Consider the following 26,433-nt stretch of genomic DNA (forward strand, 5'->3'; position numbering starts at 1 on the left):
AGTGAATTCTGGGTAAATGCAGCTGAAACAAACACAGGAGCACCAGTGGGAGAAATTGCTTGTAAAATCTTACAACCACTGAAATCTGATGCCACTCCATTTTTGTTTTCATATTGCAAAGATTGAAGTTGCACTCCTGTCTTCTTCAGAGGTTTTTGTGTCCTTTCCTCTTGATGCAGCGCCCCCACAGGCGACGAGGTGAACAAGTTTTTTAAATGGTTTGGATTGTTTTGACACTTTGCAGTGTCAAAACAATCCACAGCAGCTGAAAATGTAACAAATGTTGCAGTTTTAGTCCCAAAATGAACCGAGTGTGATGGACTATCAGGTGTGAAAACAAACACCATTCGTGTGTGCTGCAAAGTTGACAGCTACGACTGAAAACTAAGAGCTTGCAAACTTGGAACACTGATTATTGAGGTGAAATGCCTCAAAGAGAAGTACAGAAACCAGAAACATACATTCAGACATTTTCCCATCTCCAAATATCAAACAGAAAGATGAAAAACACAAAAAGCTTTAAAGTTAAAACAGGAAGTCAGACTGTAGTTTCTCTTTACAGAGGAGAAACTACAGACCAGCAGCTGAGTTCCTGTTACTGAAGCTGAGCAGCACTGAAGGGAAGACATTTGAAAGCAGATGGATCATTTGTTAAATATGTCAACTCGCCCTCAGGAAGGCTGTAGTATTCACACAGCACTCGCATTTTCTGCCTTGGTAAAGCTCTTCATTTTCTTCCCCCGCCCCTGGAAAATAATATATTTATTCAGAGATAAGCCAGAGAGAAAATTAGTTTTTAAATGAATGCTGTAAACTGGATCTGCATTACACAGTGAATGCACACACCCTGATGAGACCAGAGAAAAACTCAAACCAGCAGCCGCCGCCGTCATGCTCCAGGCATCATGAAGTGTCTCCCAGGTCTCCTCAGCCAGCCGCTCCAGATGCTGACCCACATTTCACACGTCGCTTAGATGCTCCTTCATCACGGCCGGTCAAGAACAACAGCTGGATACTGAGTCAGGAAGTCAGGAACACTTCCAGGGAATGTTGAATTTAGGTTTGCGGTTCCAGATTTCCCACCAAGACCAGCTGGATTTAAATCCATTTCTACCGCCTGGATGGTTTGGAGTAAAAGTCTGAGACTGGGAGAGTCCTACAGCTTCAGAGCAACAGGAGATTGGAAAAGTATTCACACCCTTTGGACTGTTCTGTTTTCTGTTAAACCAACACAAAAATAGCTGGTTTTGGTGAAATTATAATTTGTTTTAATTTTTAACAAATAAAACACTGAAAAGTGTAGCTATTTCACTTTTCATGACCATAGAAAATAATCCTTAACCAGTTCATCTGTTTGAGTCTTTCTGTCTCAAAGCCCTAGTCGGTCGTGGCAGATACGCTTCCCTGACTGATTACGACTTGCTGAAAAAGCACAAAGGAGCGCAGAAAATTCACACAAAACCAACAGAAAACCAGCTTTCTTCATGCTGATGAATAATTGTGATTTTTTTGCAAATTTTATGCAAAAAATGGTCAGAAACATTGGCATAAAGTGACTGCTAACTCCCACCTGTAGGTGGCAGTATTTCTTACTACACTGCAGCCTCAGAATTACTCAATGTCAAGTTAGCATGTGATCATTTATCTACATACATAAATACAGCAACATTCTTTGCAAAAATTTCTAAAGTAGCACCACAAATTAAGTTATTCTGGTTGCAAAAACCCCCAAATAAAAACAACAAGAAAAACAAAAACAAACCTTGTTAGTAACCACTAACAGGTTACCAAACACCAAGCATCTCCCTCTCCAAAAACTCCTGTGAGAATTTCACAGCCTTTTAGCAGCACATGATCCTCCATGCTGATGTAAACCACAGCAAAAGGTAAAAATAGTGTCCAATATTTTTAAGGAAGAAGGTTCATCACTCTAGAGGTGAAATGAGAGGTAAATAATTGTACATTAATGTGAAGAGTCACGTGGAAGACAAACTGTTTGATACCAACACCAGCTGCTCTTCTGCGTCTCTCTCCACAGAGTCAAAGTTTTCCTGTGCGGAGCCACACCCTGACAAGTGAAGGAGTCAAAGAGATTCCCTGTGAGTGTGGCAGCTGCCAGTCCGTTCAAACGGGTCTAATTGTTCTGAATGAGTCTAATGAGGAATGCATGTTATATGAAAAGAGCAGGATGGCTCTCAGGGAGGCGGTTAAAGTGTGCATGATGAGAAGTACGCAGGATAAATGGATCTGATTTCTGCTTTCAAAGTGTGTCGGTGTTTATGGCGGTTTGTGTGCTTCACACTGTGAATATAAACAATAACTAATCAGAGGAAGATGATGAAGTGAATACACTTTCACTCTCACAAACAGTCAAACATTTACAGACCTGTTCGTAAGATCCACAAATGATCCAACAGATTTAAGTTGGGATTTTCCAGTCAGAAGGAATATGTTGGTAAAATAATAATAATAATAATAATAATAATAATAATAATAATAATAATAATAATAATAATAATAATAATAATAATAATAATAATAATAATAGACTCCATATTAGACTAAACTTTTTCTGATTTTACTCAGTTGTGATTATCAATATTATTTCTGCTAGATTAATAAAAAAGAGAACTTTTTCACTTTAACTTGTTCATGTTTTTACTTTTGGTTGAGCCGTTGCATGTTTGGATATTTATTCCCTCTGATTCTGAATGCTGTGCAGCTGGAAGGATTTTGCTCATTTCCACAGTTACCATGATACGTAACCATGCCAACAAGATATTGTTTTTACAGATGATTAGCATCTCCAAAACCTCAAATAATACCTTAGGTATGACCTCGTTTAAACCCTCTCCTCTATTAATCACATCCCCTACTCCAACATCTCTCTGCTTGGACTTCCAACCGTAAAACACATTTAAAGAGGAGTGGCAAAAGCAAATGAGGTGGATTAGCAGTGCTACCCAACAACTGATTGTGTCATCTAGAATATTTTACTGTGGAATATCATCTCTGCTGCTTGAAAATTAATTTGCTAGCAACGTAGCACAATATTCACTTCCCCTTCGGAATAAATGCAGCATTTTTGAATTGAGTTAAATGATTTTAAATTGGACTGAAAGGAAGAATCCAAGAGCAACACACATGTAAGATGTAATGTAAGATTTAGTAATACACTCGGGGACAAAAGCGCTAATGGTAACAGACATGTGCTGGAAAATGTAATCTTTTTAAAAATGATTTTAAAAAGTTACTTACACACAAATAAAGTCTTGATTAATTTGCTGCAGCTGATTTTATTTAGGGGAGTTGTGGTGGATGTCAATTTTTTTGTTTTTTGAGATCCACATATAACATTTTTTCAACATGCACTAATATGTTAGTTCCAAAAATACATGGACTTTTCTGGAAAAATGAACCACCTGTAAACCATCAACATGCCGGCAAAAATGTGAATCAGAACTCTGCAGTGTGATTTCTGCCCTGATTCGTCCAAAATATTTCATATTTCTTCATACAGTTCGCAACGTTCTCCATCTAAAAATTCCTTTTCCTGTCTGTGTTTTTGTACTTCAGAAAACTCATAAAATGCATCAATCTAAAATTCATATTTTAAATATTTCTTGTCAGAAGTTAATCTACTTTGGTGCCAGAATAAGCAGGTGAAGGATTCCAAACAGACTTTCTCTCTCTCCGCTTTACTCAGCACTGTAGGAAACTTTCTGCCACAGCCATCAGGTGCTGATGAGCAGTTTGACTTTCGTGTGCTTGGCAACATCCAGCAGAACCCCTGGGAGGAAGAATGAGCCTTCTTAGCCGCGAGCGAGATGATGCAAACAGTGAGAAAGAACACACAGGGAAGATGCTAAAATAAACCTGCTGCAACGCGGATCAAAATCACGCTGAAGCATCTGAAGAATGTTGACGAAGTTGAAACGTTTAAGGTGAGCGCACAAGTGGGATCAGATCCTAAATGTGAGGAAATCAGCAGCTGCACTGCAAAAACACCAAATCTTACCAAATATTTTCAGTCGCATTTCTAGAGTGAAAATCTTATTACACTTGAAATAAGACAAAACTAACTAAGTATCTATTCAGCAAGAAATCAGAGTTTGTTTGAAGTCAATAAATCCTTAACATGGATGAAAAAGTTCCAGCTCCACTAGCAGATAAATTTACTTATCACAAGACAATTTCCCCATCTAATAAGAAAATTATGCTACCAATGGAGCTAGTACTTTTTAAAATCAATATCAAGGAATTATTGACTTAAAACCAGCTTCTGTATCTTGTGTATGAGTTATTTTTGAGCTAGTTTTGTCTTAATATATTTGCCCTACAAACTAAACAAAAAGTACTTGGTTAGATTGTGTGTTTTTGCAGTGTGACTGACATTAAAATACTAAAACAAACAAGTCTCCCTTTCATGTTTGTGAGATGCTTTTTTTTTTTTCCAGAACATAAAAGAGAGTAATATAGGCAGCCTTATGCCAAAATTTAATCGAGAGTGATTAATGACCCTAATCATTTTAATTTCCGGTGTATTACCGCCCCTCCCCCCTTCCGGTGTATTACCGCCCCTCCCCCACTTCCGGTGTATTACCGCCCCTCCCCCCAATCACCCCATCTGTTATGACATCAGAGTTTTAAGATTAATACAATTAAAGAATGAAAAAACATTATGAGTTTAAATAATCTAGATTAATATACAATATAATATATTTAAATAGATTTGGGATGTTGTATTTACCTCGGGTTTCAATTGAATATCTTCCTAAGACGTGAAGCGGGAGATGCGGTCCTGCCATCTGTGTGTCAAGAGTATGTGTCGCACATACACCCTGTGTGAGGTGAGGACAGAAATCCCTCAGGATAGTTCTCCTGACCTCTGATCACCAGGCATATTCACTATTGGCTCTTGGGAATTTGCTTGGGTTAGGGCCCCTACGATTTATTTTCCTCTATGTCTCAGAAAAAACACATTTTTCAAAAAGTTGGCATTTTCTGTAGGTCCCAGAATTTGGGCGGGAGAGGGCTCCTACGATTTATTTTCCTCTATGTCTCAGAAAAAACACATTTTTCAAAAAGTTGGCATTTTCTGCAGGTCTCAGAATTTGCGCGGCAGAGGGCATAAGAGTAGAAAGGGGCTGACATCGCCCCACCATGGGCGTGTATGTGTGTGTGTGTGTGTGCGTGGGGCAGGGCTGACCCCCGGGCCCCTGCCATCGCTGTGTGTGTGCGTGCGTATGCGTGTGTGTGTCGGTGCGCGCATGGGTGTCCCTCTGAAGTAAACATACCTCTAAAGAAAACCTAAAGTTTAACTGTTTTACTGCATTATTTATGGTAGCAGAATTAGTCAGTGCTGACTGAGTTTGTGATTTCCTTCATCACTTAAATTTGAAACTCTTATAGATTTTTTTTTTTCCTGTAACACTTGCTAGTGTGATACATGTCCTTAAAAGTCCCTCATCTGTAAATGTATTTCTGAAGAATATCCTACAGATACTAAACAGGCCTTGGTGAAGCTACTCATATGTATCTTTCAGCTTTCCCTAAAGTTGAAAATTTTTTACATTGCACAACCACGCTCCAAGAGTTGCTCCAACATGGGAATTCTTTTATTTATTTTTTTTTTAACTTAATCTAATTAATCACTACTTTTGTCTTTGAGTTATATGCTGTATGTTTCTTGGCCCTAATGATGCTTTCCCTTCATCCATTATCTTACACACTTGAGTAATCCTGTGAATATAAGAACTTGTAGTATTTACTAGCAGTCATATTGCCTGAATTGTTCCACCTAAGTTTTCAGTCAGTTCACTCTTAACAACTACTTAATTCAGTTAAACCTGAATTGATTCGTGTTCACAGAACCAGTTTTGCAGCTACAATCTGAACTAGTTCTTGCTCGTTAAGCTAAAAATAAAGCAGAAAGCACACTATAGGTCATGCTGTGATTAGTTATTTAGTTATTACTAGTTTATTGTAGTTAGGGCAGATATAATAAAGTTATCTATGTTGACAGTAATGAAAAAAGTACCCGGTCCGCCATAAAATGGCTTATTGTTACAAATAAAAGCGACTGTTTCACAAAGAAGTGCTTCGCAGCCATTATGTTGTTTTTGCTCAAATAAATTGCATTTTAAAATGTTTTATCTAAACTGCTGCTCTTATTCATGTATTTTAACTGTTTAATCTACAATAAACAAAACGTTTTAATGAAAAGCATTTTTGTAACTGCGCTTACCTTTTACCTTCTTATTACCATTAAGTCAGTCCTTATATCGAGTTGCTATATTGATATAGAACACAATAAGAATCCAATTACAATCCTTTGAGTCTGACAATCTCAAAGGGGAGTGAAAAGAAAATATAACAATAAAAAGTTCAAATCTGTAATTTTGAAGATATCGCAAATGCCTGCATAACTAAAATCCCTGTAGTACCTGGATTTCTATCGATTTATTGAATATGTAAATATTTATGAATGGCCATTCAGGTTTTATATAGTTTTTTTTCTTTCTTTTGGTGTTTGTTGCACAAATTTAAATATATGAAGGATATCAACCAACAATTCAATCAATGAATTTGTGTTTTTTTCTTAAATACTCCCTCTCACGGTGAATTGCTTACATCTTCTGACAGCTAGTCCAACTTATGATAACATTGACTAGGTTTGCTATTGGTACACTTTACCTAAAAATAAAATAATAAAATTAAATTAAACATACTCACTACACAACCGTGCTCCAAGAGTTGGTCACAATATGGTGAATTGTTTTGTTGCCGATAAAATTATCTACAGCTTTTGTTCCTTGGTCCTAATGATGCCGTCTGTTCACTAATGTTCACTAACAGACAGTGCGCCTCTTGTAATTGATAAGCTTATAAATGATCAATGCAAAGCATCAGTATGCGTTAAAGAAGATCTATCAGTCAGATTAAGTCAAATTTCATCAAACTCAAAGCAATCAAAATTCTATTTCTCTGAAAGGTAATCTTTCCTTTTCAGGGACTGTATGAAAGGAATCATTGAAATATATTATGAAATATACTATGAAATATTTAATTTGCAGAATCCCCATAATAAAACTTCAATTGTGAATTGAATGATTACATTGCATCTAGACACAAAATAATCAACTGTTAATTAGTAATCGTGCTATGTAAATGACTAACAAGATCTGATCAGACAAGAAACTTGACCACCTAAAGTGATTTCTCACATTGAACCGTCTGACTTTCTGTAGCTGACTAAATTTAACCTTACCAAAGTTTTGGCCTTAGAGCAAACAGGTACTGAGTTTGAAGCGTGGATCAGACGCCTTCAGCCATCTGCTAAAGCTAGACTCCGGCCTTCCTCACTGTAAAATAAAACATCAGACTTTAAACAAAAAAGTTCAAGTGAACATCACTTAATTATTATCAACTTATTGTTTGTACTCATCTTAAACAAGTGGCAGGAACGTTTGGTTAAAAAATAAAGCTTTACAAGTCAATCTATTTAAGTTGAGTCCATGCAACAACTAAAATAAAAAGTGAACTATTTGAAAGTAGCGAGGATTTTGGGTGGTAAAAGTTTAACATCTTAACACATCCAGACACTACCTCATTTCTGCTCAAACAAACTGAAAAATTTTGAACAGTACAACTATGTCAAATAATGAGACCGTGTGTCTTTAATCTATGTAACAAATATATTGCTGCTGCTGCTGTAAGCAGAAAATAAAAGAAGTTTTGCAGAGAATAACATTTTGGATGAGTTTAAGAACTCATTTTGGATGAGTTTAAGAATATTGTTTGCCAAAATCACACAGTGTAACTACACATGTCTTTTATATGATGCAGTAATTGAATCTTTTAAGGCAATTGCTTTGCATAAATGTAAGTAAATACAACCTATTTTCCTGCTCCACATACTTAGCTAACAGTTTGCCAATTAACTTCCCAGTCTGAACTTCTGGGCAACGTCTTGATTCAGTCAAATCTTCTATCCTAGATCTCCTGAACTCCAACATTCTTCTACATATCGGTACATATGTGAATGTTTGGCTTGCTGGTCTTCAGCATGCTTTGAATGCAGTATCTGGTTTCTCTTACTTTAACCCGCCCAACTTGCACCTGATTGGCATGTTAGCCTTTTGATTCCCTCCCAGTGAGGCGGTGCTTCACAAAGCAAACTGTTTGTCAAACCGTTGATCTGCCTGGTGGCTGTTTCAGAAGATGAGGAAACACGGTGACTGAGTTTTAGACAGTACTGGTTTTAGACAGTACTTTTTATTGTAGCTGCTCATGTAGCTTTTTTTTTTTTTTACTGGATGGCAGTCCTAAAAGTACATGTCTTTAAAATATGAATAAATACGTACAATTCCATAGTTATTTGATCCAGCGGTTATAGAAGTTTGGTAATAATGCAATTCTGGCATTGTGCTTTCTTAATGTAAGTATTTCTGCTACTGGACAAGAAATAGTGTTAAAAGAGGATTTAGAAAGAAAATAGTTGATATTTGTATTTACTGAGAGCAAGGCTGTGACTAGTTATCAGGACAGAATGAGAACTGAAAAACTGTTGGGTCCACATGACCAAGGAGGGAACCGGTCATCTGCTCCAACAATTTATTAGTCTTTAGGAAATATTTTTGGACACAAGGAGCAGGAACATAACAACATCAGATGTATTTTTCATCCTTATATCAGTGATTTAAAACTATATTTAATTTTGCATCATCTTATTTTTCACCCATAGAAAAGTCTAATGTGTTTATTATGAGTAGGATTAACCAAGCTGAAGAAGAAACGAGAAATAAATATTCATTGGTACAGAATCGAATCAGCAGATATAAACTTATGAAACTATTGAAACTTTCAAGAATTTTATGTTGTGTAAGGTATTTAAGAAAATAATACTGAATCTGTGCTCACAAATTTCTTTATCTGGTTGTTATCTCTAAACTACGTTTACTTTTTATGTTGAACACCAGACCTCTTGCCTCTTTTTCACAGTTTTTTCACTTAGTTCCACGACTGCAGTGGATTTTATAGTCAATGTTAAAATCCAACACAGAGTCTGAAGCGATGGAGGAAATTTATGTCAATATGGAACCTGTTGGACAAACTGCATCTAATCACACAGGTAAGAATGAAGTTACAGAGAAATCTAGTATGTATGTTATTCAATTTTTTCTAATGTTAAGGTTTTTGTTAAGGTTGGAGCAGCTCCAAAGAGAGGCTCGGCCTCGGTGTGGTCGTATTCTTGGGATTCCTGAATGTTTTTATTCTGGCTGAACTCATAGGCCTCAGTGTACACAGTGAGTCTTTTTCTAGTCATCTTACAGATGTAAACTGAGTAAATGTTATGTTTCTGTTTTTTCTACTGATCAAATAGCGAGGGTTTAAAAAAGAATAAAGCTTGATGACTCAAAGTGTTGCAGAGAGGTGAAACATTACACCATGTTACATGAGTTTGATTCATTCTCAGCAATGGTTGCATCTGCAGCCGTTTAGGTTAGCGTGTCTTTAATATCTCCTCTTTTTCAAACTATTTACCAAACAATTTATTTTTCAGTGTTACCTCAGTTTAAATTCTACAGGTGTAACCAAAATCATGAAACTATTTTATAAGTCTTAGGTGAAAATACGATGCCACTTCTTTTTTTTCTGCAAACATGTTTGTTTATTTTTTTTCACAGCTCATAACATGACAGCAGATTTTTCTGACATCGGCAACATGCTGACTGAACAGAACAGCAAGTTTCTCTCCATGAACTCTAACTTCACTGAAAGCGCCACGAGCTGAAGAGACTTTAAGGTTTGTCAAAACTTTAAAAATTTGTATCTCTTTAAAAACTGAATTCTACTCTGAATTGTAGAGTATCACTAAAACCTTTCCTTTTTGGTTTAAATGAGTATAATGCAAGTGACCAACTTTTTTGAATTTATTAAGTGCTCTATCATTTTGTGTGCTAAAGAATAACGATGTAAAGCAAATTAAACTTTGAAACTTTGATTCTTTTTTTCTTACAGATCAGACAAACATCAGTTGTTCCTGTTAATCCAGGGTCTGCGGAAGAAGAGAAGAGCAGATCCAGTATTGATGGATGATTAGGATTTGTGTTCACTGTGATATTATTCATCAATAATAATGTAGCTTATTAGTATGCTGTTACATAAAACCGTAAAGATAAATTGTACGCTTCCAACTGTTGTGACTTATAAAGCAACAATTTTACCGGTTGTTCTCCGTGTTTCTCTTTCTTGTTAAAACTCTGACACGATAAACAAACGTTGGAGGATGGTTTTATGCGGAGGATCGTTTTAGCACGATGCGTTCTGATTGTGTCTTAATGTGACTTTTACTACGAGACTTTATGGAACTCCAGTTGTGTCCGGTAATAATGGACTAAGCTCTATCTTGGTAGATTGTTTTTATTTCCAATTATTTACTATCATTTGTAATAAAGTAACGTCAACACCACACATTCAGCTGTGAGGAGTTTGTTCTAGTCATCTTAAAGATGGCAAGAGTCAATGTCCTGTTGATTCTGAGTAACTGAATGATTAACTGAATGACATTTTATTCATTTCAGAGTTCAACCAGCGAGGTTATTCATTTTGTGGCGGTCCTAGTCTTAGAAAGAAAGAACCAAAGATAGAAAGCAGTAAATGTTCATGTTGGTTCCAAAGGCTTCTCCTGAAAATATGGATCAAATCAGGGTAGGAAACATCATTTTTACATCATTGGGATATTAAAAGTCTTTTATCTAAACATCTTATGAGTAGGTTTTTATTGTTTCCTTAAAACTATTTAAGGAGTGTTGATTTCATCTAAAATTTTAAGGGATCATATAGGTTTTAAAGCTAATAAAACAATGAAAATGTACTACATGACTTGCATTTGAAGCTGTAACCCAACACAGGATAGACTTTTCACTGTGATGGAGATATTTGTCTCTTTAAAGAAACCTTTGACCATTGCAGCTGGTCCAGGCCACATCCAATTCTGAGAGGGGAGACATGAGACAAACAAACCGTTTAATTATTCCCAGTAAGAAGAAGAAGATTTAAGGGTATTTATAATAGTCATTTATCCACAGTAGTTCCTACAACTGGGGTATTGATATCCTACTGACACCATTTTGTAAGCAGTGAGATTTCATGTCTTCCAGACTCTGTCTGAGGTTGACATACATGGCTGGCTGGCTTTTTTCTTTGTGATTTGAGACAGATAATAGGAACGATACAGTTAACAGATTGAATAACAAAACAACTCATGGTCCTCAGCAGTATAATTGACTGTGGTATGTTTACCAGACAGTAGATGAAACGTTGATCATGTGTCAGGACAGCACACTGCCCCGGCAGCTTCTCTATTAGGACATACATTAAAAGTACAAAACAGGATATGATTTAGCCCTTGCTGTTGAAATCATAGATTTGAATGAATTGCAAAAACATAAAACATTTTTTCCTAAACAAAGACTTTTTAATAACTAGTTTGACTCACTCTGCTCCTTTAACTCTGAGACTCGACCAAATTTCTTCTTGAACATCACCGCTATGCCTGCTCCCATGCGACAGTGTTAGAGAATTTTCGGTATTATCATTTTGTTATTACTTTAGTTCACATTCAGTCTGGTTAAAGTGTTCTCTTCGTTATGTGTGTATGAACTGACCTGGAGGTCAGGACTGTCTGTTTATCTTCTTGTGAAACCGTTAAATTCTGTGTTTCTCAGACCCTAAATTATTTTTGTTTTGTTAACAGCTTGACCGAGATTTGAACCGGGCTCAGATCGTAGATCAGTTATCACACCTGAATTGGGTTGCTGGTTGTTTAGGTTACATGTTTTACGACCTCTTTTGTTTTTACTAACTACCCCCTTGGCTGTTTTTCTTAGGGTTTCTTATTGATAGAGTTTCTCAGTTTTGTACATGTTGATATTTTCTACAAGCGCGAATTGGAGAAAAATATATAATCATAAAGTACTGAGTTGGTATCAGCGCTTACTACAGCCTTGCTTAACCCCTCTACATCTGTCCCAACACTAAGCTGTGTCACTCTGTGCCTCCAAGCATCATTTTCTTTTTTAGCCTTAAAATTTTAGATGAAATCAACACTCCTTAAATAGTTTTAAGGAAACAATAAAAACCTACTCATAAGATGTTTAGATAAAAGACTTTTAATATCCCAATGATGTAAAAATGATGTTTCCTACCCTGATTTGATCCATATTTTCAGGAGAAGCCTTTGGAACCAACATGAACATTTACTGCTTTCTATCTTTGGTTCTTTCTTTCTAAGACTAGGACCGCCACAAAATGAATAACCTCGCTGGTTGAACTCTGAAATGAATAAAATGTCATTCAGTTAATCATTCAGTTACTCAGAATCAACAGGACATTGACTCTTGCCATCTTTAAGATGACTAGAACAAACTCCTCACAGCTGAATGTGTGGTGTTGACGTTACTTTATTACAAATGATAGTAAATAATTGGAAATAAAAACAATCTACCAAGATAGAGCTTAGTCCATTATTACCGGACACAACTGGAGTTCCATAAAGTCTCGTAGTAAAAGTCACATTAAGACACAATCAGAGCGCATCGTGCTAAAACGATCCTCCGCATAAAACCATCCTCCAACGTTTGTTTATCGTGTCAGAGTTTTAACAAGAAAGAGAAACACGGAGAACAACCGGTAAAATTGTTGCTTTATAAGTCACAACAGTTGGAAGCGTACAATTTATCTTTACGGTTTTATGTAACAGCATACTAATAAGCTACATTATTATTGATGAATAATATCACAGTGAACACAAATCCTAATCATCCATCAATACTGGATCTGCTCTTCTCTTCTTCCGCAGACCCTGGATTAACAGGAACAACTGATGTTTGTCTGATCTGTAAGGAAAAAAGAATCAAAGTTTCAAAGTTTAGTTTGCTTTACATCGTTATTCTTTAGCACACAAAAATGATAGAGCACTTAATAAATTCAAAAAAGTTGGTCACTTACATTATACTCATTTAAACCAAAAAGGAAAGGTTTTAGTGATACTCTACAATTCAGAGTAGAATTCAGTTTTTAAAGAGATACAAATTTGTTAAAGTTTTGACAAACCTTAAAGTCTCTTCAGCTCGTGGAGCCGTTTCAGTGAAGTTAGAGTTCATGGAGAGAAACTTGCTGTTCTGTTCAGTCAGCATGTTGCCGATGTCAGAAAAATCTGCTGTCATGTTATGAGCTGGGAAAAAAATCAACAAACATGTTTGCAAAAAAAAAAAAAAAAATGAAGTGGCATCGTATTTTCACCTAAGACTTATAAAATAGTTTCATGATTTTGGTTACACCTGTAGAATTTAAACTGAGGTAACACTGAAAAATAAATTGTTTGGTAAATAGTTTGAAAAAGAGGAGATATTAAAGACACGCTAACCTAAACGGCTGCAGATGCAACCATTACTGAGAATGAATCAAACTCATGTAACATGGTGTAATGTTTCACCTCTCTGCAACACTTTGAGTCATCAAGCTTTATTCTTTTTTAAACCCTCGCTATTTGATCAGTAGAAAAAACAGAAACATAACATTTACTCAGTTTACATCTGTAAGATGACTAGAAAAAGACTCACTGTGTACACTGAGGCCTATGAGTTCAGCCAGAATAAAAACATTCAGGAATCCCAAGAATACGACCACACCGAGGCCGAGCCTCTCTTTGGAGCTGCTCCAACCTTAACAAAAACCTTAACATTAGAAAAAATTGAATAACATACATACTAGATTTCTCTGTAACTTCATTCTTACCTGTGTGATTAGATGCAGTTTGTCCAACAGGTTCCATATTGACATAAATTTCCTCCATCGCTTCAGACTCTGTGTTGGATTTTAACATTGACTATAAAATCCACTGCAGTCGTGGAACTAAGTGAAAAAACTGTGAAAAAGAGGCAAGAGGTCTGGTGTTCAACATAAAAAGTAAACGTAGTTTAGAGATAACAACCAGATAAAGAAATTTGTGAGCACAGATTCAGTATTATTTTCTTAAATACCTTACACAACATAAAATTCTTGAAAGTTTCAATAGTTTCATAAGTTTATATCTGCTGATTCGATTCTGTACCAATGAATATTTATTTCTCTTTTCTCTTCTTCAGCTTGGTTAATCCTACTCATAATAAACACATTAGACTTTTCTATGGGTGAAAAAATAAAATAAGATGATGCAAAATTAAATATAGTTTTAAATCACTGATATAGGGATGAAAAATACATCTGATGTTGTTATGTTCCTGCTCCTTGTGTCCAAAAATATTTCCTAAAGACTAATAAATTGTTGGAGCAGATGACCGGTTCCCTCCTTGGTCATGTGGACCCAACAGTTTTTCAGTTCTCATTCTGTCCTGATAACTAGTCACAGCCTTGCTCTCAGTAAATACAAATATCAACTATTTTCTTTCTAAATCCTCTTTTAACACTATTTCTTGTCCAGTAGCAGAAATACTTACATTAAGAAAGCACAATGCCAGAATTGCATTATTACCAAACTTCTATAACCGCTGGATCAAATAACTATGGAATTGTACGTATTTATTCATATTTTAAAGACATGTACTTTTAGGACTGCCATCCAGTAAAAAAAAAAAAAAGCTACATGAGCAGCTACAATAAAAAGTACTGTCTAAAACCAGTACTGTCTAAAACTCAGTCACCGTGTTTCCTCATCTTCTGAAACAGCCACCAGGCAGATCAACGGTTTGACAAACAGTTTGCTTTGTGAAGCACCGCCTCACTGGGAGGGAATCAAAGACTAACATGCCAATCAGGTGCAAGTTGGGCGGGTTAAAGTAAGAGAAACCAGATACTGCATTCAAAGCATGCTGAAGACCAGCAAAACATTCACATATGTACCGATATGTAGAAGAATGTTGGAGTTCAGGAGATCTAGGATAGAAGATTTGACTGAATCAAGACGTTGCCCAGAAGTTCAGACTGGGAAGTTAATTGGCAAACTGTTAGCTAAGTATGTGGAGCAGGAAAATAGGTTGTATTTACTTACATTTATGCAAAGCAATTGCCTTAAAAGATTCAATTACTGCATCATATAAAAGACATGTGTAGTTACACTGTGTGATTTTGGCAAACAATATTCTTAAACTCATCCAAAATGAGTTCTTAAACTCATCCAAAATGTTATTCTCTGCAAAACTTCTTTTATTTTCTGCTTACAGCAGCAGCAGCAATATATTTGTTACATAGATTAAAGACACACGGTCTCATTATTTGACATAGTTGTACTGTTCAAAATTTTTCCGTTTGTTTGAGCAGAAATGAGGTAGTGTCTGGATGTGTTAAGATGTTAAACTTTTACCACCCAAAATCCTCGCTACTTTCAAATAGTTCACTTTTTATTTTAGTTGTTGCATGGACTCAACTTAAATAGATTGACTTGTAAAGCTTTATTTTTTTAACCAAACGTTCCTGCCACTTGTTTAAGACGAGTACAAACAATAAGTTGATAATAATTAAGTGATGTTCACTTGAACTTTTTTGTTTAAAGTCTGATGTTTTATTTTACAGTGAGGAAGGCCGGAGTCTAGCTTTAGCAGATGGCTGAAGGCGTCTGATCCACGCTTCAAACTCAGTACCTGTTTGCTCTAAGGCCAAAACTTTGGTAAGGTTAAATTTAGTCAGCTACAGAAAGTCAGACGGTTCAATGTGAGAAATCACTTTAGGTGGTCAAGTTTCTTGTCTGATCAGATCTTGTTAGTCATTTTACGATTACTAATTAACAGTTGATTATTTTGTGTCTAGATGCAATGTAATCATTCAATTCACAATTGAAGTTTTATTATGGGGATTCTGCAAATTAAATATTTCATAGTATATTTCATAATATATTTCAATGATTCCTTTCATACAGTCCCTGAAAAGGAAAGATTACCTTTCAGAGAAATAGAATTTTGATTGCTTTGAGTTTGATGAAATTTGACTTAATCTGACTGATAGATCTTCTTTAACGCATACTGATGCTTTGCATTGATCATTTATAAGCTTATCAATTACAAGAGGCGCACTGTCTGTTAGTGAACATTAGTGAACAGACGCATCATTAGGACCAAGGAACAAAAGCTGTAGATAATTTTATCGGCAACAAAACAATTCACCATATTGTGACCAACTCTTGGAGCACGGTTGTGTAGTGAGTATGTTTAATTTAATTTTATTATTTTTATTTTTAGGTAAAGTGTACCAATAGCAAACCTAGTCAATGTTATCATAAGTTGGACTAGCTGTCAGAAGATGTAAGCAATTCACCGTGAGAGGGAGTATTTAAGAAAAAAACACAAATTCATTGATTGAATTGTTGGTTGATATCCTTCATATATTTAAATTTGTGCAACAAACACCAAAAGAAAGAAAAAAAAAACTATATAAAACCTGAATGGCCATTCATAAATATTTACATATTCAATAAATCAATAGAAATCCAGGTACTACAGGGATTTTAGTTATGCAGGCATTTGCGATATCTTCAAAAATTACAGATTTGAACTTTTTATTGTTATATTTTCTTGCCTTCACTCCCCTTTGAGATTGTCAGACTCAAAGGATTGTAATTGGATTCTTATTGTGTTCTATATCAATATAGCAACTCGATATAAGGACTGACTTAATGGTAATAAGAAGGTAAAAGGTAAGCGCAGTTACAAAAATGCTTTTCATTAAAACGTTTTGTTTATTGTAGATTAAACAGTTAAAATACATGAATGAGAGCAGCAGTTTAGATAAAACATTTTAAAATGCAATTTATTTGAGCAAAAACAACATAATGGCTGCGAAGCACTTCTTTGTGAAACAGTCGTTTTATTTGTAACAATAAGCCATTTTATGGCGGACCGGTACTTTTTAATTACTGTCAACATAGATAACTTTATTATATCTGCCCTAACTACAATAAACTAGTAATAACTAAATAACTAATCACAGCATGACCTATAGTGTGCTTTCTGCTTTATTTTTAGCTTAACGAGCAAGAACTAGTTCAGATTGTAGCTGCAAAACTGGTTCTGTGAACACGAATCAATTCAGGTTTAACTGAATTAAGTAGTTGTTAAGAGTGAACTGACTGAAAACTTAGGTGGAACAATTCAGGCAATATGACTGCTAGTAAATACTACAGGTTCTTATATTCACAGGATTACTCAAGTGTGTAAGATAATGGATGAAGGGAAAGCATCATTAGGGCCAAGAAACATACAGCATATAACTCAAAGACAAAAGTAGTGATTAATTAGTTAAAGGTAAAAAAAAAAAAAAAAGAAATGTTGGAGCAACTCTTGGAGCGTGGTTGTGCAATGTAAAAATTTTCAACTTTAGGGAAAGCTGAAAGATACATATGAGTAGCTTCACCAAGGCCTGTTTAGTCCCCGTACATATTCTTCAGAAATAAAATTTACAGATGAGGAACTTTTAGGACATGTATCACACTAGCAAGTGTTACAGGAAAAAAAAAAATCTATAAGAGTTTCAAATTTAAGTGATGAAGGAAATCACAAACTCAGTCAGCACTGACTAATTCTGCTACCATAAATAATGCAGTAAAACAGTTAAACTTTAGGTTTTCTTTAGAGGTATGTTTACTCTTACGCAGGGACACCCATGCGCACACACACACACTCACACACACGCACACGCCCGCACACACACAGCGATGGCAGGGACTGGGGTCAAACCCTTTCTTTCAGAGCCTAGGGTCAGCCCTGCCACACAGCCATGGCCGGGGCACACACAGCAGAAAGGAGGGGGGCCATTTCAGCCCCTGTCTAGTCTTATACCCTCTGCCGCGCAAATTCTGAGACCTGCAGAAAATGCCAACTTTTGAAAAATGTGTTTTTCTGAGACATAGAGTTTCCTTGTCCGCCATATGTGTTGACCCAGAGGTCAGGAGAACTATCCTGAGGATTTCTGTCCCACCACAAAACAGGACCGCATCTCAGGAAGATATGTCTCAGGAAGATATTCAATTGAAACCCGAGGTAAATACAACATCCCAAATCTATTTAAATATATTATATTGTATATTAATCTAGATTATTTAAACTCATAATGTTTTTTCATTCTTTAATTGTATTAATCTTAAAACTCTGATGTCATAACAGCGGGGGTGATTGGGGAGGGCGGTAACTTGACACGGAAGGGGGAGGGGCGGTAATACACCGGAAGGGGGGAGGGGCGGTAATACACCGGAAATTAAAATGATTAGGGTCATTAATCACTCTCGATTAAATTTTGGCATAAGGCTGCCTATATTACTCTCTCATAAACTGTGGTCAAAGGATAATTAAAAACACAAACTTGCTAAGCGTCAGACACACCCACACACTTCAGAGGCTCTGGATGCCGTTTCTTCCTCACTGCGAACATTTCCATCTGTCAAACACACTCTGAATAACGCTACGTCTTCCTTGCATGCACACAGACTCACAAGCTTTTGATCTTCGTTGTTTCACCCATCCATCTCTCTGACAGATACTCCTCCTCTCCTATGACTTGATGTGTGTGTGTGTGTGTGTGAATTTATTTGTATAACAGAGGCTTCCCGTTTGTTCGGAGTTCTCTGCTGGAATCTTTTACTCGGTAAAGTGGGATGCATTTCTTCGTGATAGCTGACAGATTGATGGACAGGTAGGTGCACGAGGAGCTGTGTCTTGACTGAACTCTTTTATAATGTGTTGAAATGGGAAAACATTTCATGTTACAGCGAGACAGTAATTCATATGCAAACCTTTGATGCAGAAGGATGTTTACCCTCACATTCACAGTTTTGCCAAGTATTTTGTTCACCTATTCAACTCTTCCAGGAGCTGTACGATTGTGTTTGTGTGATTTTCTGACAAGTCTTTAAGAACTGCATTTGTGAGGTCAGACACTGATGTGGGATGAGAAGGTTTTTCTCAAATGGTGCTCCAATTTATTCCAGAGATCTTACTACTGTGTGTGTCCATAATCACAGGATTTACTACAAAATCTAATTTGAGAATTGAATACTTAAATATAAATATTCATAAATAGAATTATGATTCATTTGAAGGTAGAGAAACTATGTAGGCATGATGAATACTGATTACTTGAGAATGCAATCTGAGGTGCAGCTCTTAATTGGATGGTATGAATTGTTAGACGGACACGATTTGCTCCAGTTTTGTTGGTGCAGAACATTTTCAGAGTTGTCTGGTAACCGAGGCAAACATGGTTTCAGGTTATCTGGCTCAGCACAACTGAAAAAACAGATAAGATAAGAATATACTGTAGCAGATCATTTGAAATTTGAACCAAAATCACCTCACAGCGCTAACCATCAGATGAATAATCCCTTTTCTCGTTGCACCAGTTCTGTTGTAATTAACCCTTCCCTCTTTTCTCTTTCCACTCCTGATCTCCCAGTCAGTTTAAATCATTAAATGTAGGATTTTCTGCAACACGTTGCTCCAGTCTGGGTTTTTTTTCATGTTTTTCTGCGATAATGAATAAATGAGTTATGTCTATATTAGAACAATAAATGAGGTTACTTTTACAGTAGAGTGTGTGTAGGCAGAGAATGTCACTATTTGACCCTGTAGCACAAACACACACCAAGCAACAAACACACTCATACAGCCTATCACTATTATTTACCATATTTTTCACACCACTCATCATCTTTACAATCCAGCTGCCCTTCCTTGTCCTCCTTTCTCATCTTCTCTCTTCGCTCCTCACTTCCTCTTTTTTATGTCATCTCGTGAATCATCTACTCTCGCTCGCCATCATCCTTCTTCACTTTCTTTTAATTCATCTTCCTGTTTGATCTCTTCATTAGTATTCTGTTTGTGTCCTCTTCTTCCTCTCAACTTGTCTGTCCCTCTTCCTCTCGTCGCTGAGCAGATGGTTTGGTTTGATGAGGGGAAATGTAAATGTCAGGTTGACGTTCTGCCAGGCTTCGGACTGAACAGAACAGTCCTGGATAGGAGGATCTTTCTGAACCTCTTTCACTTATTCCATCAAAATAAATACATACTGGTCAGGACATCCTGTTTTAACCTCAACCACATTTTTTTTATTCTAACTTTCTGCTTTTCTAGCAATAGCAATGGAGATAGTAACGGACCTATAAAGTGTTTTTGAGTTTTTTCTTCATATTTTCTACTTTCTCAACTTTCCGATGTTGAGAAAGCTGCAAAAAAGTTTGCAGTTTCAGAGTTAACTTTAAAACTTTGAAGTGAAATATCAACAGGAATCTGAACTGGAGTCAGTTAATTAGAAACGACAAATATCATTTTACTGGAAAGCATAATATATAAATAAAACACAACAAGCCTTTCTATTGTTTTAAGTTATTTTTAAAAGCCAAAAAACAAACTACCAGATATGTATGAGAAGTTTTTATCTGCACCAGCAAAAAAATGCTGCCTGTTGTAAATAGAGCAGGTTTCTAAAGGAAAAACGTTTGTTGCAGGAATAAATGAAATGGATGTGTGGGTTCTTACAGACAACACAGAAAAAGACAGAGTGAGCACTCTCACTTCCCCAAAGATGCTTTAAAACTTTTTCTTTTGTCCCAGGAAAATGAAACAATTAAAATTTTGGCTTCAAAGGGAGGAAATACCAAAAGAAAATGGTTTATTATACAACAGAGTTCAGCGTTCTGACTTCACCCTTCTGAGATCAAAAGTTAAAATTCTGACATTTAAGTCAGAATTATTTTTATTAATATTATTATTATTTTTCCTGGGCTATATTTACTCTTCCATATTGAAGCTTCTAAACCAATTAGATCTCTTTGACTTCCTTCTCCTAACTGGAAAAATTAAAATTAAAAAAATCTGCAGACTTTTGATGTTCTAAATGTAACATTATCAGTTTTTGACAGCTTTTTGATTTTCTCAAATGTAAAGATAAGTGGCTGCACAAAAGCAATCTGTAATAAAAAAAAAAAAAAAAAAGATAGGCTAAGACAAAGATATGCAGGGAAATATCTGAGTTAAAAAAATGTGCTGACTGCTAAAGTCATTTTAAACTTGGACAGAAACATTTTTTTAATCCATTCAGGTTGCTTCTGTGCTTTATCAAACTGATCGAGTGTCAGAACTGTGCAAAACAAAAAGCTATCAATACTCAGAGTCTGTGTATCTTAGAAGTGCTTAAACAGCAAACAGTGCAGAAAACGCTCCGGGGAATTCTCTCATGTCCCAAACAGCAAACCACACCGTGTGTGTGTGTGTGTGTGTGTGTGTGTGTGTGTGTGTGTGTGTTGGAAAGCACTAAGTGTCTTGGATTTACTCTAGAGAGGTTTTAGTTTTGATTGAGTTATTAATTGCACCCACTATAAACTACGACGTAAAACAAAACACAAAGCAAACAAAACAACTAAGATTCATTTTCAGAACTCCCAGTTGAATGATTTTTGTTAACTGGTAAAAAACCCAGTTTATACTGATTTCCCAGTATATTATGATTAAAGTGAAAAATTATCAGCCAGGTCAAGTCAGGTGTATTTGTGTGACACATTTCACAGTGATTTACACGATAAAAACACAAAACCACAAACAGAAACTTTATGTATTTTCCAGCCTTTTGGATCCATTTTATAGAACAATCCAGTAAATATACTAACATTAGTTCTTAGAAAAATTAGTATACTTCAAACATAAGAAAAGAGAAAAAAAATACTTGACATTGCAATTTGACACCTTGAAATTGGCCTCTGTCTCTTTAAGAAGCTCCTGCTTTTTCCGACACACAACGTTCACCACCAACACAACAATGTTCCCCCATTTTGGTGTTTACAACCTTTCTTATGAGTGTTGGCCTGGAAAACGTGACGCAAATCTGCTTTTTTGCTGATATTTGTGTTTTTCACAACAGTCTGAATGGCCCAATTCTGATTTTTTCACTTCCCCAAAACATTTGTCACTTTCTTATGTGGCATTAATTCAGATTTAGTCAGATTCCTTTCAAAGCGTCTGCAGTCTGAACAGGTGTCGCATTTGCAGCTTTTACGTCAATTCTGCACCAGAAGAATCCAGACAGTAAATTAGGATGTAAACAGTGGCTGAACCTTACAATTACGAATTTATGAAAGAAGTGAAGTGAATCCCATCCCAATCCCACCACTCTTTGTTCTCACTACGCATCCAAACAGACGACAGAAGTCACAGTCAATGTCACAAAAAGTAAAACTCTGATTGGATTGAAATAACGGTGCAAAAAAACCAAAAGAATGATCTGATTTCAATAAAAAATTCAAATTGAGCTGTGTGACTTTTTGTGTAAATGAAGCCAAAATACCAGGGCAGACAAACCTCAGCAATGACCAAAATGTCTCCAAAAAATTCAACAGTGAGGAATATCCCTCACATACTGAAAACATAGCAATTGGTTGGATGTTGGCGTTATGAAACCTTCGGTTCACTCATCAGTTTGATTCTGCTTCTTTGTAACAGTTAGTCATTGCTCTTGCGAGCGCAGCTCGAGGATTTGAACCTGTGACCTTGACCTCTGGCTGCTGTCGCCCTTGGTTTGAGGCTGCAGACTCAGTCTTGCTGCTGCAGCAGAAGAAACACAGAGAAATGGGAACATTGTGACCCACAGCAGAGCAGCAGTCCTACTGGCTTCTGCTGCTCAATGAGCTCTTTCAGCTGCTTGGGATTATGGGAAGTGGGGCCATTTTTTTTTTCTTTATGTATCTAATTCCAACTTTCATGTTTTCTTTTATCATTTTACCAGATTTTTTTCCATCCTCCTCAGGATCTTCCACCACCAAATGAAATGTTTGGAATGTGGAAAGCTGTTGGGACCATTTCTTCCTCCCAGCAGGATTCAGTTTTACCAACAGCTGCTGCAGGAAGAGAGCTAAAGAAAGTCTTCCCCACTCTGGATGTTCTCATGTCTGAATGCAGCAGGTGTTACATGGGACTCTGATAATGAAAGACAGGATGGAGCAAAAAAAAAAAAAATAGCATAAAGACAAAAAGAGAGTGAGGAGTTTCAAATAGTGGAGTAATGCATGTCAGTTCATGTTTTGGTGGGTCATGAAATGTCTGCTGCGTCAGAACGCTCCAGAAGGACAAACGCTGAGAATTCATCATATAGGAAGAGTTCACTGTGGAGCAACCCACAGTACCTTGCTAAAGTATTCACTCCTCTTGACCTTTTTCTTATTTTCTCAAGTTTCTACAGAACGTGACATTGAAGGAAAAACCTTCAATTAAACTTTCTGGTTGCATCAGAGCTCATGTGAACCAGAAACACGAGTTTTATTTTTTCCTTCAAAGCTCCTTTAGCAGCTCTGAATTTCACAACCACAAACTGTGATTTGTTTTTCTGCAAAACTGGGAGTTTGCAGCTTTACAGTCCAAAGAGACACTGTTGTGCACAATCCGGATAAATTATCCTCAAAACCTTAAAACTGCAAATGTTATAACTATAATTTTTGATAAATATCTACAATAAGAATTTTTTTTGCAATTGCTAAAGAGCCATTATTTTCTTTCATCCATTCCTTATTTCCTTTGGTTTTGAAACAAAAGAAAACAAAACATTTGTAAAAGGTGTTCAATTTCTTTTATGTGAAGTTGATATTTGTAATGAAGTTGGTAAACACTGCACTGAAAAAATCCTGAACAATTTCTAAACCTTACGTTGGTTCTTGTGTTTATATCTGAAAACATGAGTTGGTTCTTTATGATTTTTAACTAAAGTTATTATGTTCTCTTGTGGAAGATCCAAAAAGAAATCCAGAGTTTGAAGACCTCTATGATTCCCTAACACAAAGTGGTGAATAATTGTGATTAAAATACTGATGATACATGGTTTTAAATATCTTTACTAATAAAAATATAGAAATAGGATGCATATTTATTTAAATCTTCAGAAAAAGCCCCTTTGAGGTAATTCTCCACCAGCTTTAGAAATCTGAAGACTGAAATGTTTTGTCAGAATATCTCAAGCCCAGAATTGATCACAGATTCTTAATTGGATTAGGTTACCGGTCGCCCTTCACTTCTCAATCCTGCTTTATTAGCTGCGTTTCCATGACAAGCGAGTGCAAAACGTGGTCAATACCCTACCAGTGTTGGAAAAACAACATAATTTAGCAGTTGTATTGTTTCCAGTAAATAAAAAATGCTATTAAGTTTATACATGTGATAAAAAACATCCACTTCCTGTTGTCTTCTTTGTCCTTTTCAACAGTTGTGACCTCCGGTTGTTGATCACGTGACTTGTGTTATCATAAAAACAAAATGTTTCTGTTGCAGTTTTGAGAAATTCACTAATTTAGATAAAGCCAAAATTACACCTCATTCTAGTGGGAAATATTTTATAATTTATTTTTTTAAATTGGCACGTTTCCATTAAGCAAATTTATTTTCCTAATTCCAACTTGCGAAATGTTTTGATCAGTGAAAACGCAGCTAATGTCTGTTGGTCTCTCATATAAAACCCTAAAAACCTCATCCATCCATTTTCTTTACACCCTTCTTCCCTAAATGGGGTCGGGAGGGTTGCTGGTTCCTCTCCAGCTGCGTCCCGGGCGAGAGGCGGGGTTCACCCTGGACAGGTCGCCAGTCTGTCGCAGACCCTAAAAACCTTACAGGTTATAATAGTTTTGCTAAGACCTGCAAGCATTTTAAATATTTCTGATTAATTGATCTGTTTTGTTTAATTTATTTATCACTGTTTCACTCCATAAATCCCACGTGGAGAACTTAAAACCCATCCAATCCTTCTGCGGAAACGCTTGGCAACAGCTTGCTTTGTTATTGATTAAAGAGCTGCTCTCAAATCCTCTCTTCAAACTTTGTCTGTTTATTTCCTATTTATCCAATAGAGACGTAATTGTGGTGCAGAAAACAGTTTAAAGCACAGAATAAAATGTTTGGGCTTATTTTAAAAAGAAATTAAGGCTTTAATTCATTAAGCATCTTTGCCTCTGTTAGTTATATAATTGGATTTGAGGGATTACTGAATTGTGCATTCGGTGGTCTAAATATAGTAGACCCTCAAATTAGCAGGTTTGAATCAACGAGTGTTTTCATCATGGATGGGTGAGCGCGCGCTGCGGGTATTCATGTGTGTTCAGGACAGAGCGCATCATGCAACATAAAACACATACGCTGTTCAACACGGTCCTCCCGTTCCAGGTGAGTGAACACGTCTGCAGACAGGAGTTATAAATAAAGAAAAACATGCAAACAAAACAAGGAGAACGGGGAATGAAGGCTAAACAAACGAAGGGAAAGAGAGCAGATATGAAATATTGATATGGAACGAGAGAGAGAGACGGAGGAGAGGAGCAGAGTTCCTGAAAAGCTGAAGAAATGATGGACAGAGATTCTGTTTGAAGAAAAAAGTGTCAGACGAGTTAAAAAAGAGAGAAATAAAAGGCTTGAATACATTCATGGAGTCATGATTAAGTGACAAACTGTAAATGGGAAATCTGATCAGAGTGACCATCATCTTAGATTAGATCTCAGCACCGACTCAATAAAAAAAATATTCAGTCTGAAAAATAGAAATAAAACAGAAAATAGGATCTGACTGGAGTTTCTGCTGAAGCACAAGTTTAATACTTCTAAATGTTTTCCCCTGATTGCAAAAGTAAAATAAAATACAAACATCCTGCAGCTGGGTGAGAAAATAAAGTGTTTACAGAAGCAGATGTTATACTAGTCACTGACACTTTGCTTATTTCTGCCAGAGGATCAGAGATTTTAACGTGTAGACACTGAAGTATGCTTCATCCAAAGGGTCTTAATGAAAATTAACTCAATAAAGCTCTAAAATAAAGTAAATATGTTTGAGACGCCATTTTGTTTGGTTCACCTGTTAGTTAAATGTCTCTTAGCCATCTAGACGCGGTGGAGACTGAACAACAGAGCTGCTATTAATAATTTAATCCATAATTTTATTAATAATTAATCAGTGTGTTTAGACATTTATTAATCTGTGCTGAGTTTCTATGCAGCATATCTTTAAAGCTTCCCCGTCAGGATCCATTTCACCAGCATCTTCTAATCAAATTATCAATAAATAAAGACTTTTGAAAAACTTTTCCTCCATGTTTTGTCATAATGTTTGACTTTTGAACATGTAAGTATATAAACTGTTCAAACTTGTCAATTGTAAATGTTGAATTCACCAAGAAGTTTCTGATAAATATGAGACAGAAATTTCTCAAAATATCACAAAACAAAAGAAAATGAGTATCAATTTTGAAAAAAAGATGAAAAATCAGTTTTAATTAATATTTTAATAGGAAAATAAGTTCCCTAAGGTATTTAAAATGATTTAGATGGAGTGATGAGCTTTGAGGTCCTAATCTGTACGTCCTTCCACAGATTCATAAAACAAAAATCAATTTCAAGATGTTTTTTTAAAAACATTTAGTCTTCC

At 36.0% G+C, this 26,433-nt stretch overlaps 1 protein-coding gene and 1 long non-coding RNA gene across 2 annotated transcripts in view; one reads left to right on the forward strand and one right to left on the reverse strand.

Annotated features, from left to right (window-relative positions):
* xkr7 (XK, Kell blood group complex subunit-related family, member 7) overlaps positions 1 to 26,433 on the reverse strand; it is a 72,671-nt gene that overhangs the window by 25,623 nt on the left and 20,615 nt on the right. The window lies entirely within an intron of this gene.
* LOC122835697 lies at positions 7,969 to 9,776 on the forward strand. The gene is made up of 3 exons (XR_006371345.1): positions 7,969 to 8,440; positions 9,004 to 9,308; positions 9,690 to 9,776. It is a non-coding gene; the product is annotated as an uncharacterized LOC122835697 (long non-coding RNA).

The sequence above is a fragment of the Gambusia affinis genome, linkage group LG01 (genome assembly GCF_019740435.1).
Source record: "Gambusia affinis linkage group LG01, SWU_Gaff_1.0, whole genome shotgun sequence".
Classification (NCBI taxonomy): Eukaryota; Metazoa; Chordata; class Actinopteri; order Cyprinodontiformes; family Poeciliidae; genus Gambusia; species Gambusia affinis.